At 40.1% G+C, this 13,328-nt stretch overlaps 1 long non-coding RNA gene across 1 annotated transcript in view; it reads right to left on the reverse strand.

Annotated features, from left to right (window-relative positions):
• Nucleotides 1-944: 944 nt before the first annotated feature.
• LOC108439676 overlaps nt 945-13,328 on the reverse strand; it is a 163,160-nt gene continuing 150,776 nt past the window's right edge. Inside the window, exon 2 of the long non-coding RNA XR_005129251.1 lies at nt 945-1,157. This is a non-coding gene — a long non-coding RNA (uncharacterized LOC108439676). The remainder of the gene's footprint in view (nt 1,158-13,328) is intronic.

Here is a 13,328-nt window from a genome sequence, read left to right on the forward strand (position 1 = left end):
CTTGATCAAGAGTGACGGATAAAAACAGAGAAAATAAGAAAATAGAGAGAGAGAAGGACAGAGAGAGAGAGAAAGAGAGAGAGAGAAAGAGAGAGAGGGCAAAAGACAGAGAGAGGGCGAGAGAGAGAAAGAGAGAGAGGGGGAGAGAGAGAGAGAGAGAGAGAGAGGGCGAGAGAGAGAGAGAAAGAGAGAGAGAGAGAGAGAGAGAGAGAGAGAGAGAGAAAGAGAGAGAGAGAGAGAGAGAGAGAAAGAGAGAGGGAGAGAGAGAGAGAGAGAGAGAGAGAGAAAGGGAGAGAGAGAGGAAGGGAGAGAGAGAGAAAGAGAGAGGGAGAGAGAGAGAGAGAGAGAGAGAGAGAGAGAGAGAGAGAAAGAGAGAGAGAGAGAGAGAGAGAGAGAGGGAGAGAAAGTGGAACATAAAGAAATGTAGACACACAGAATGAGAGAAATATATGAGAGATCAGGAGGGACAGATTGAAAGGACAGATAAAGATAAAGAGAAAGACTAAAAGCTATTATATATATATATATATATATATATATATATATTGCTTTTGTTGGACGAAAACCTCGTATCTCCAAAATGGTAACTTTACATGAGAAGGAAAAAAATGACTCTACTTTTAATGTAAGTCAATGGACCCAGATGTGACAGAGAAAGAGAGAGAATGAAAGAGAGTAAAAAAGAAAAAACGAGAAAGACTGAGAAAGCTAAAGAGAGAGAAACTGGAGTAGACAGACAGACAGAGCGAGAGAGAGAGCGAGAAAGTTGGTGAAAAGTTTGGGAGAAAGAAAGAAAGAAAGAGATAAAGAAAGAGACAGATATATAAAAAGAGAGACCTAAAGCAAGAAGAGAGAGTGCGAGAGAGACAGAGAGATGAAGTAAGAAAGAAAATATTCTGGACATGAAACAGAAAGCTTGATCAATGAGTGGCCCAGTCAGTGTGTTAATGAAGAGAGAGGCTTTTATTAGACAGCACTGAAATATTTATTAGATGAATATTTTAGAAGGCCATTCTGACACGGAGCCGGGCGCCGGGTTAAAGGAGAGTCTCTCTGTTCACTCGTCTTTTTTGTTGTTTTTTGCAGAAATGAACCCTCAGCCCCTCTTATTATCATGCCATCTCCTCTTTCTTTTCCATCCTCAAATTAAACTCCATCTGAAAAACAGTTCAGCATTAAAGATGCTTTCTGTGATAAAATGTGATAAAGTGGTGCTGCTGCACCACTGAGAGGCAGAATGGAAGGTAAATTCACCAACAATTGCATTTAGCATCAATCATGTTCACAGAAAGAAAAGAAATACCTGAGTCTGGATCAGTCTGGGGATTTAAAAAGATCATTTAGTACATTAATTTCTGGGTCAGTGTGTGGTGATTTAGAAAATGTGTTTCTGGATCAGTCTGGTGATTTAGAAAGTCTGTTTCTGGATCAGTTTGGTAATTTAGAAAGTCTGTTTCTGGATCAGTTTGGTGATTTAGAAAGTCTGTTTCTGGATCAGTTTGGTGATTTAGAAAGTCTGATTCTGGATCAGTCTGGTAATTTAGAAAGTCTGTTTCTGGATCAGTCTGGTGATTTAGAAAGTCTGTTTCTGGATCAGTTTGGTGATTTAGAAAGTCTGATTCTGGATCAGTCTGGTAATTTAGAAAGTCTGTTTCTGGATCAGTCTGGTGATTTAGAAAGTCTGTTTCTGGATCAGTTTGGTGATTAAGAAAGTTGTTTCTGGATCAGTTTGGTGATTTAGAAAGTCTGTTTCTGGATCAGTCTGGTGATTTAGAAAGCTGTTTATGGATCAGTCTGGTGATTTAGAAAGTCTGTTTCTGGATCAGTTTGGTGATTTAGAAAGTCTGTTTCTGGATCAGTTTGGTGATTAAGAAAGTTGTTTCTGGATCAGTTTGGTGATTTAGAAAGTCTGTTTCTGGATCAGTCTGGTGATTTAGAAAGCTGTTTATGGATCAGTCTGGTGATTTAGAAAGTCTGTTTCTGGATCAGTTTGGTGATTTAGAAAGTCTGTGGATCAGTCTGGTGATTTAGAAAGTGTGTTTCTGGATCAGTCTGGTGATTTAGAAAGTGTGTTTCTGGATCAGTCTGGTGATTTAGAAAGTCTGTGGATCAGTCTGGTGATTTAGAAAGTCTGTTTCTGGATCAGTTTGGTGATTTAGAAAGTCTGTTTCTGGATCAGTCTGGTGATTTAGAAAGTGTGTTTCTGGATCAGTCTGGTGATTTAGAAAGTCTGTTTCTGGATCAGTCTGGTGATTTAGAAAGTCTGTGGATCAGTCTGGTGATTTAGAAAGTCTGTGGATCAGTCTGATGATTTAGAAAGTCTGTTTCTGGATCAGTTTGGTGAGTTAGAAAGTCTGTGGATCAGTCTGGTGATTTAGAAAGTCTGTTTCTGGATCAGTCTGGTGATTTAGAAAGTGTGTTTCTGGATCAGTCTGGTGATTTAGAAAGTCTGTTTCTGGATCAGTTTGGTGATTAAGAAAGTTGTTTCTGGATCAGTTTGGTGATTTAGAATGTCTGTTTCTGGATCAGTTTGGTGATTTAGAAAATGTGTTTCTGGATCAGTCTGGTGATTTAGAAAGTCTGTTTCTGGATCAGTTTGGTAATTTAGAAAGTCTGTTTCTGGATCAGTTTGGTGATTTAGAAAGTCTGTTTCTGGATCAGTTTGGTGATTTAGAAAGTCTGATTCTGGATCAGTCTGGTAATTTAGAAAGTCTGTTTCTGGATCAGTCTGGTGATTTAGAAAGTCTGTTTCTGGATCAGTTTGGTGATTTAGAAAGTCTGATTCTGGATCAGTCTGGTAATTTAGAAAGTCTGTTTCTGGATCAGTCTGGTGATTTAGAAAGTCTGTTTCTGGATCAGTTTGGTGATTAAGAAAGTTGTTTCTGGATCAGTTTGGTGATTTAGAAAGTCTGTTTCTGGATCAGTCTGGTGATTTAGAAAGCTGTTTATGGATCAGTCTGGTGATTTAGAAAGTCTGTTTCTGGATCAGTTTGGTGATTTAGAAAGTCTGTTTCTGGATCAGTTTGGTGATTAAGAAAGTTGTTTCTGGATCAGTTTGGTGATTTAGAAAGTCTGTTTCTGGATCAGTCTGGTGATTTAGAAAGCTGTTTATGGATCAGTCTGGTGATTTAGAAAGTCTGTTTCTGGATCAGTTTGGTGATTTAGAAAGTCTGTGGATCAGTCTGGTGATTTAGAAAGTCTGTTTCTGGATCAGTTTGGTGATTTAGAAAGTCTGTTTCTGGATCAGTCTGGTGATTTAGAAAGTGTGTTTCTGGATCAGTCTGGTGATTTAGAAAGTCTGTTTCTGGATCAGTCTGGTGATTTAGAAAGTCTGTGGATCAGTCTGGTGATTTAGAAAGTCTGTTTCTGGATCAGTTTGGTGATTTAGAAAGTCTGTTTCTGGATCAGTCTGGTGATTTAGAAAGTGTGTTTCTGGATCAGTCTGGTGATTTAGAAAGTCTGTTTCTGGATCAGTCTGGTGATTTAGAAAGTCTGTGGATCAGTCTGGTGATTTAGAAAGTCTGTGGATCAGTCTGATGATTTAGAAAGTCTGTTTCTGGATCAGTTTGGTGAGTTAGAAAGTCTGTTTCTGGATCAGTCTGGTGATTTAGAAAGTCTGTGGATCAGTCTGATGATTTAGAAAGTCTGTTTCTGGATCAGTCTGGTGATTTAGAAAGTCTGTTTCTGGATCAGTCTGGTGATTTAGAAAGTGTGTTTCTGGATCAGTCTGGTGATTTAGAAAGTGTGTTTCTGGATCAGTCTGGTGATTTAGAAAGTTTGTGGATCAGTCTGATGATTCAGAAATTGTGTTTCTGGATCAGTCTGGTGATTCAGAAAGTCTGTTTCTGGATCAGTCTGGTGATTTAGAAAGTGTGTTTCTGGATCAGTCTGGTGATTTAGAAAGTTTGTGGATCAGTCTGATGATTCAGAAATTGTGTTTCTGGATCAGTCTGGTGATTCAGAAAGTCTGTTTCTGGATCAGTCTGGTGATTTAGAAAGTGTGTTTCTGGATCAGTCTGGTGATTTAGAAAGTCTGTTTCTGGATCAGTTTGGTGATTAAGAAAGTTGTTTCTGGATCAGTTTGGTGATTTAGAATGTCTGTTTCTGGATCAGTTTGGTGATTTAGAAAATGTGTTTCTGGATCAGTCTGGTGATTTAGAAAGTCTGTTTCTGGATCAGTTTGGTAATTTAGAAAGTCTGTTTCTGGATCAGTTTGGTGATTTAGAAAGTCTGTTTCTGGATCAGTTTGGTGATTTAGAAAGTCTGATTCTGGATCAGTCTGGTAATTTAGAAAGTCTGTTTCTGGATCAGTCTGGTGATTTAGAAAGTCTGTTTCTGGATCAGTTTGGTGATTTAGAAAGTCTGATTCTGGATCAGTCTGGTAATTTAGAAAGTCTGTTTCTGGATCAGTCTGGTGATTTAGAAAGTCTGTTTCTGGATCAGTTTGGTGATTAAGAAAGTTGTTTCTGGATCAGTTTGGTGATTTAGAAAGTCTGTTTCTGGATCAGTCTGGTGATTTAGAAAGCTGTTTATGGATCAGTCTGGTGATTTAGAAAGTCTGTTTCTGGATCAGTTTGGTGATTTAGAAAGTCTGTTTCTGGATCAGTTTGGTGATTAAGAAAGTTGTTTCTGGATCAGTTTGGTGATTTAGAAAGTCTGTTTCTGGATCAGTCTGGTGATTTAGAAAGCTGTTTATGGATCAGTCTGGTGATTTAGAAAGTCTGTTTCTGGATCAGTTTGGTGATTTAGAAAGTCTGTGGATCAGTCTGGTGATTTAGAAAGTCTGTTTCTGGATCAGTTTGGTGATTTAGAAAGTCTGTTTCTGGATCAGTCTGGTGATTTAGAAAGTGTGTTTCTGGATCAGTCTGGTGATTTAGAAAGTCTGTTTCTGGATCAGTCTGGTGATTTAGAAAGTCTGTGGATCGGTCTGGTGATTTAGAAAGTCTGTTTCTGGATCAGTTTGGTGATTTAGAAAGTCTGTTTCTGGATCAGTCTGGTGATTTAGAAAGTGTGTTTCTGGATCAGTCTGGTGATTTAGAAAGTCTGTTTCTGGATCAGTCTGGTGATTTAGAAAGTCTGTGGATCAGTCTGGTGATTTAGAAAGTCTGTGGATCAGTCTGATGATTTAGAAAGTCTGTTTCTGGATCAGTTTGGTGAGTTAGAAAGTCTGTTTCTGGATCAGTCTGGTGATTTAGAAAGTCTGTGGATCAGTCTGATGATTTAGAAAGTCTGTTTCTGGATCAGTCTGGTGATTTAGAAAGTCTGTTTCTGGATCAGTCTGGTGATTTAGAAAGTGTGTTTCTGGATCAGTCTGGTGATTTAGAAAGTGTGTTTCTGGATCAGTCTGGTGATTTAGAAAGTTTGTGGATCAGTCTGATGATTCAGAAATTGTGTTTCTGGATCAGTCTGGTGATTCAGAAAGTCTGTTTCTGGATCAGTCTGGTGATTTAGAAAGTGTGTTTCTGGATCAGTCTGGCTATTTAGAAAGCAGCAGAACCAACAGAAGAAAGAAATTCACTTTTGCTCTCCCTCTCCCTCTCTCAGCATTCATCTCTCTCTCTCTCTCTCTCTCTCTCTCTCTCTCCCCCTCCCTCCCTCTCTCTCTCTCTCTCTCTCTCTCTCTCTCTCTCTCTCTCTCTCTCTCTCTCTCTCTCCCTCCCTCCCTCCCTCCCTCTCTCCCTCCCTCCCTCCCTCTCTCTCTCTCTCCCTCCCTCCCTCCCTCCCTCTCCCCCCCCCCCTCCCTCCCTCCCTCCCTCCCCCCCCCCCTCCCTCTCCCCCCCCCCCCTCCCTCCCTCCCCCCCCCCCCCCCCTCCCTCTCCCCCTCCCTCTCTCCTCCATCAGTATTCCTCTGTTCTCTGGGGAATTTCTCTCACTTTGACCTCCTCTGCTGTAGCCACTGACCCACTGCAGTCTTTTAAACAGTGAAATAACCTTATAGACCCCAAACACACACACACATACCTAAAGCATCAACCCAGCGACCCTTAAAACACATTTTTATTTAAGAAATAGAAAACGAGATGCAGTGTGTTTTGCGCAAATAACATCATAGTTGCAATTTGGTTGCAGGTACAAGCTAAAGGCAAGTACAGAAGATCACACCGATTGTTTCTCACACTGCTGTGTCTGATCCACTCAGACCAGCGCAACATACCAACACACCACCACCACGTCAGTGTTGCTGCAGTGCTGAGAATGATCCACCACCCAAATAGTACCTGCTCTGTGAGGGTCCATGGGGGGCTATACAGTAAGTGAAGTTGTATGTGAATATATACACATTGTACACACAAACTGCAAGAAGAACGGCCTCAAACATACCTACCTAAGTAATGGGAGTCAACTTTACTGAACTGTCGCCTCCTAATGTGATTCGGGGCTCAATGACGAGTTAAAATAGAAAAAAAAATAGTGCTGTTATCACAAACAAGCAGAAAACGTCTCAAACAGTCATTGCTGTCTGAACTAACTGCTGTGTGCACACACCCAATACCACCCCTCCCCTTACACACACCCACCCCAACACACTAACACTTCCATATACGCACAGCTGAATGAAATCTCTCTCTTTTATTTCCCCCCATAAAGCGCCTTTTAAATTCCATCCCTCTAAAATATCTCACTGTTCGGATAAAAAAAACTCAATCCAATTAATTAGAATTAAATGATGAACAAATGCCGACACTGGCTTGAAGCAATACGCACCGGATTACAAGGTTCGTTATGCGCCTTGTGTTCGTTTGGACCTAATCAGCTTATTACTGCAGCTCATTAGCGATGTTTCGGCAATATTTGAACTTCACTTGTCTAATTTGACAGACAAAAACATTCGTATTTTTTTCCTTTCTGCATTTTTAATTTGGCTACAGCAGACTGCTCCCTGTCTAATTTCAATGACAGTAATTTAATTAACTTCCCAACCTTTAATTTCACTCTGCAACCATTTATTTGTTTGCTGTCCATCCAGGAAGTCCCAGCAGAAACCGATATTTTTCTCTCGGCGAACGCAAACACAAACATGGAACGGTTACAAGCACAACTAACTTTGCAGGAGAAGAAGCTCCTTTAGAAAACGATTCTGCTTTGAGGGCTGATGGTAAGAATGCATTAAAAACTTGGGCTGGAGTTTCACTTTATGCTACAAGGCCAAACACAGCTCGCTGAAAATCGTTGAGAAGATGAGGTTAGGAGGAAACAGATGTGAGAATAGGGGCCAAAAACTTCAATGATGACTCATGTAGAAGTAAAAATATCTAACAAAAACAACTTGAGTGAAAAAGTAGCAGCTCCAAAAACAACTCCAGCGTGATGCTCCCTACGGAGCCGCTGAACTTTTTAGTACATCCAGCATACATCAGCATAGGAACTGAAGTGTGGTGCAGGATGAATAATGCCTTGGAGTGTGAAGTCATCTTACATAGAGTCAATATAAAGTGGTATTATGAAGTATTAGGACATTTATGCCACATCAATAAATGGATTAAAGACCCCCAACACTCAAAAAACAACACACAACTCCACTTGGATGGCTTAGTGTGATTAGATACATATATATATATATATATATATAAGTATTTGTGTCAGTTGTTACCACAGTTCACACTTTTCCATTGAAAACACAGGCTCTCTCAGTACTTCTATTAGTACGTGATTTGTGGGGTACGCATCACCTTCATTTCGTGTGTCACTAATGGGATATTAAAGCAATAAGCCATGAGAGGCCATGTGTTACTGCGATTTTGTCACGGGAAAGGATGTTGTTAGGCAGGTTTGATGTTACTACTGACGAGACATGAAGCATGTAATCCATTCAAGTGACATTTATGGACTTTTATACTGCCGATTTACATTTACAGTTACTCATACCGGAAATACTTTAAGTCTGTGATATTGATGATTGAGTTCTTTAGGCTGTTGGCTCTTTTAGCCTGTTACCTAGCTGAGTTCTAGTTAAGAACAGTCGTTGCCAGCCCCTCAGTAGCTTTTAAGCCATTAACATCGTTTTTTTGTGCTGTGGTGCAGTAATACACAATTCAGTAGTTGTGATGCAGTCATATATGTACATACACCAATCAGGCGTAACCGTCTGACCACCTCCTTGTTTCTACACTCATGGTCCATTTTATCAGCTCCACTTACTGTATAGCTGCACTCTGTAGTTCTACAGTTACAGACTGTAGTCCATCTGTTTCTCTGATACTCTGGTACCCTGTTCTTCAGTGGTCAGGACCCCCATGGACCATCACAGAGCAGGTACTGTTTGGGTGGTGGGTCATTCTCAGCACTGCAGTAATGCTGATGTGGTGGTGGTATGTTGTGCTGGTACAAGTGGATCAGACACAGCAGTGCTGCTGGAGTTTTTAAACACTGTGTCCACTCACTGTCCACTCTACTAGACACTCCTACCTTGTCAGTCCACCTGGTAGATGTAAAGTCAGAGACGACAGCTCATCTGCTGCTGCACAGTTTGTGTTGGTCGTCCTCTAGTCCTTCATCGGTGGTCACAGGACGCTGTTGGCTGGACCATTTTGGTTGGTGGGACTATTCTCAGTCCAGCAGCGACACTGAGGTGTTTAAAAACTTAATCCATAGGGTTTAATATGATGTCTGCCCTTTGCAGCTATAACAGCTTCAACTCTTCTGGGAAGGCTTTCTACAAGGGTTAGGAGTGTTTATGGGAATTTTTGACCGTTCTTCCAGAAAAACATTTGTGAGGTCAGACACTGATGTTGGGCAAGAAGGCCTGGCTCACAGTCTCCACTCTAATTCATCCCAAAGGTGTTCTATCAGGTTGAGGTCAGGACTCTGTGCAGGCCAGTCGAGTTCTTCCACACCAAACTGGCTCATCCGTGTTTTTATGGACCTGCTTTGTGCACTGGTGCGCAGTCATGTTGGAACAGGAAGGGGCCGTCCCCAAACTGTTCCCACAAAGTTGGGAGCATGAAATTGTCCAAAATCTCTTGGTGTTGAAGCTTTAAGAGTTCCTTTCACTGGAACTAAGGGGCCGAGCCCAACTCCTGAAAAACAACCCCACACCATGATCCCCCCTCCACCAAACTTTACACACAGCATCTGCTGATCCTGCTTTGTCATTTTACGTGGCCGACCACTTCATGGCTGATTTGGACATTCCCAAAGACTTCCACTTTGTTATAATCCCACTGACAGTGGACTGTGGAATATTTAGTAGTGAGGAAATTTCACGACTGGACTTGTTGCCCAGGTGGCGTCCGATCACGGTACCACGCTGGAATTCACTGAGCTCCTGAGAGCGACCCATTCTTTCACTAATGTCTGTAGAAGCAGTCTGCAGGCCTAGGGGCTCGGCTTTATACACCTGTGGCCATGGAAGTGATTGGAACACCTGAATTCAATGATTTGGATGGGTGAGTACACAATACAGTGTATATAAATGGAAGGAGCTGAGTAAGAGTAACTATCAATTTACATTTTTTGCCATGTTCTTTTACTTTGTGGAGCAGTGTGAACTGTTTTCATACATGGATTTTCACTCATCATTGCTCACTAGCAGCTCTACCCAAAGTCACAACATATTACACACACAGCCAACAGTGTTCTAGTTACCCCATTGAATGGCCAGGACAGTTTTTACTACTTTACTGAAGAAAGAGCCATAGAAAGACAACAATGGTAACACTAGAATGTCAAGGGTTGACAAAACATTCACTAAAAATATGTTATTTAAAGGTTTTGAAGGATGGCGAAGATGACCTGGTTCATATAAAGTCTCCATTCACTCGTGAACAGAATTTAAAACCTGTGGTTTTAACTTTAAACTTGTAAATTCCACCTCCAACTTTGTTTCTTTGATGTTGAGGACAGACGATAACCTTATCGAGCTCAGCGATTTCCACCATGAAGCAGCTGCCACATGTGCAAACAAAGGCCAACAGCTTTGTTTTGCATTTGAATTAAGTATCTGCTTTTTAATGTTGAACTTAAAGCAGATTGGTGAAATCTGCTCTGACAGGCCTAGAAGAATGTGTGTATATATAGATGTGTGCGGGTCCTTATCTCATACACACACATTCACGGTCTGGTTGTGTGCAGATTTGTATGACTTGTCTGCTTTTTATAGTCTCTGAGACTCACCTCTTGCAGACACTTCGCCTGCTTATCGCGCATACACACACACACACACACACACACACACACACACACACACACACACACACACACACACACACACCTATACACACAGGTGTACTGCTATGTGACAGCAATAACGCTACATCACATTCTAAATCTGTTGATGCCCCTAAGCCAGATTTTCAGTCAACAACCAGGATGGCAGAACAACTGCACACTGTAATTAGCCACAAGTTCACTGAATACAAATCAGCAAACAAATGTGTGATATGCTTTACAGACCGTAGATGCCTCATTGTCTGTCACTGTCCATCTGAGGTGTTAAATCTGATTGTCTGCCATGCTGGAGAGGTCAAGATTCGCTTGTGAACAAATTCGCTTGTATTGAGGGATGATGAGTCTCAGTAGTAAATCGGCCCCAATTTCCTTCTCACTCACCCGATTAATCTAGGTTGCATGGACCGCTATCAGTGGCTTTCATTTCTCTAATACAGTACTGGGTGAAACTCTTAGGCACCCAAGACACATCTTCAAAATCTATCTATTTGTGTACTTTGTGTTTATTTGCTGAGAAAAGTGTTAATATTTGAACAAACAAAATGTATACAATATTAATTAATAATGATTTTTATACATATATACATATATATATAGTTTATTCAAATATTAACACTTTTCTCAGCAAATAAAAACTACACAAATAGATTTTGCATATTATATATATACATATATATATATATATATATATATATATATATACATATAATGAATAGTGATTTTCTGGATGTTGGTGTGTTTGTTGACCCATCTCCAAGCCTCTCCTCGAGGAAGTCCAATATTATATTGTAATTAAAAAGCAGCTCCTGGTTTGATCAATCAGTGCTCAGTAAAAATCATCACGGGATGCTGCTTTCACTACTGACAGGGGTATAAAATCCTTTAGCGACCTCTTTACGGATGGCGTTTTCAGAACTTTTGCAGATATATCTGCAGAGTTCAGCCTGCCCTCTTCACATCAGTAGAGATACTTTCAAATCAGACATTGTGCTCGTTCCCTCTTCCCAGATGTTTTGAACCCTCCCACACAGCAAACATGGGATGATGTTGTCTCTGAACCCTTTTTTGAAATCCTTTATATCCAGGGTGTATTGACGTCTTATGGACTGGGAGAATTCACCCACAAATAAATCTAAAACTGCCTGGGAGGGTGAATTAGGCCTCTCTATCTCAGCTCTCTGGTGGAATAGGGCAAGTTGTGTGGGGCGCACTTGTACGCCCTGCGCAAGACTTCAGTTAATCCAATTCAAAGTTTTACACAGAATTCACCGATCCAAATCACAATTGTCTAAATTTTATTAACGATCAGTGTGACAGGTGTTTGATGTCTCCTTGTAACTTGAGCCACATGTTCTACTACTGTCCTACTTTGCAGAGGTTTTGGTTGAACTACTTTGATACAATGTCAAAAGCTCTGGGTGTTGGGTTAGATGTCTGAAAATTGCTTATACTCTGAAAGGTAATACTGACTACTGAAATACTGAAAGCTAATTCTTTTCCAAGTGGAATTCTTTTATGTCATATATTGATTCGCTATCAATGCTGCCCACTGACTGATTATAAATACAATAAAGAAAATTAATTAGGTTTATTTTATTATTATTATTATCGTTTTTGTTTATTTATTTTATACTATTATTATTATATTTATTTATTTATTTAAATTATTATGGTGTTATTATGGTTTGTTTGTCTGTCCCTATGTATAAATGTTGATGTAGAGACGTATTTGTCTTTGCATTGTCTTTCGGTCATGTCTGGTGCGTTTGTCTTGGCGTCTTTGTACGGGTGGGTGCTAATGTATATGTTTTGTTTGACATGAGCAGATTTCTGTAAATGCACAATGGGGGTTGTGTGGGCTTTTTGGTTTGGTCCCTTGTATTTTTGCATTTGGTTTGTTAACTTGGGAGAAAACAACAAAATTCTTAAGCAAGGACTGGAATATGTTATCAATGTCACCATCTTATTTGTATTGTGATTGCTGCTCCTGCTTTGAAATAAAACAAAATATAAAAAAATAATAATCACAGGGATGATGAGGGGCAGGTGGGAAACAGGTGAAACGAATCAGGGGCGGAGTCACTAAACACGGGGTCTGGACCAAAAAAACCAAAACAAAGAAACCACATGGACCATCAAAAGGTAAACAAAAAGCACATGGGGGAGTGGGAGGAGCCAAGCATGACATATCCCCCCATCTAGGCGCACGGCTCCAAAGTGTGGCAAAAACAAACGGAACAAAACCAAACAGATGCCAAGGACAGGACTAAACAGGGACAAGAGCCGGGACACAAGGAACAGAGGCACCAACGGGCACAGAAGCAGGGGCGGAGTCACTAAACAAGGGGGCTGGACCAAAAAAAAAACAAAAAGAAAAAGTGGACTATCAAAAGGTATAGAAAAAGCACATGGGGGAGTGGGAGGAGCCAAGCGTGACAGCCATTCAAAATCAAAACAGGACTTTAATTTAAACATGTCTATTAATGTCATATAAAACATGTGCTTTATGAATGTTGATTTAAACATTCATGAACATGTGATGGTGTTCACGTAAGATGTAATGAATGTATTATATAGACACCCTTCAAGTAAAGTGTAACCAACAAAACAACATAAATTAATCTGCCAAATGCTGAAAAACTGAGCTGAACCTGATATTGTTCTATGGCTCTGTTCCTAAAGCAAAAGGGTGCCACTTTTTTTGTGGTGGAAGGAATTGCTGATACAAAAAGCATTGGATACAGTTGGACACAAGCGGATTGGATACAAAGCCTTTTTTGATTTTCTTTTTTTTTCATTATTTTGCAAAACTGTTATAACAAAACAATAGCGGTTTCACAATCATGAATAAAGACCACTCGCTCACGCCTGCAACTGAATCATAACCATGATACTGCCGCTCATTTTGTTGCTTTAGAATAAATAAATATAAGTAATAAAACTATACAAATAATAAAACAATGACAAATTAATAATAATAATAATAATACAAAAATAGCCTTTTAGTGGCTCAGAGTCTCTAAGTAACTGCTTATGTGGCATGTAACTAGTAATAGCCATAGTAAAAGAGCCTTGTAAGAGTATATAGAGGCTGCAGATAGAATTTGGCCTAATAAAAGCTGCAGTAAAAATGCATTTTTCTGTTTCATGGACAGCAGAAA

Source organism: Pygocentrus nattereri, chromosome 20 (assembly GCF_015220715.1).
Source record: "Pygocentrus nattereri isolate fPygNat1 chromosome 20, fPygNat1.pri, whole genome shotgun sequence".
NCBI lineage: Eukaryota > Metazoa > Chordata > Actinopteri > Characiformes > Serrasalmidae > Pygocentrus > Pygocentrus nattereri.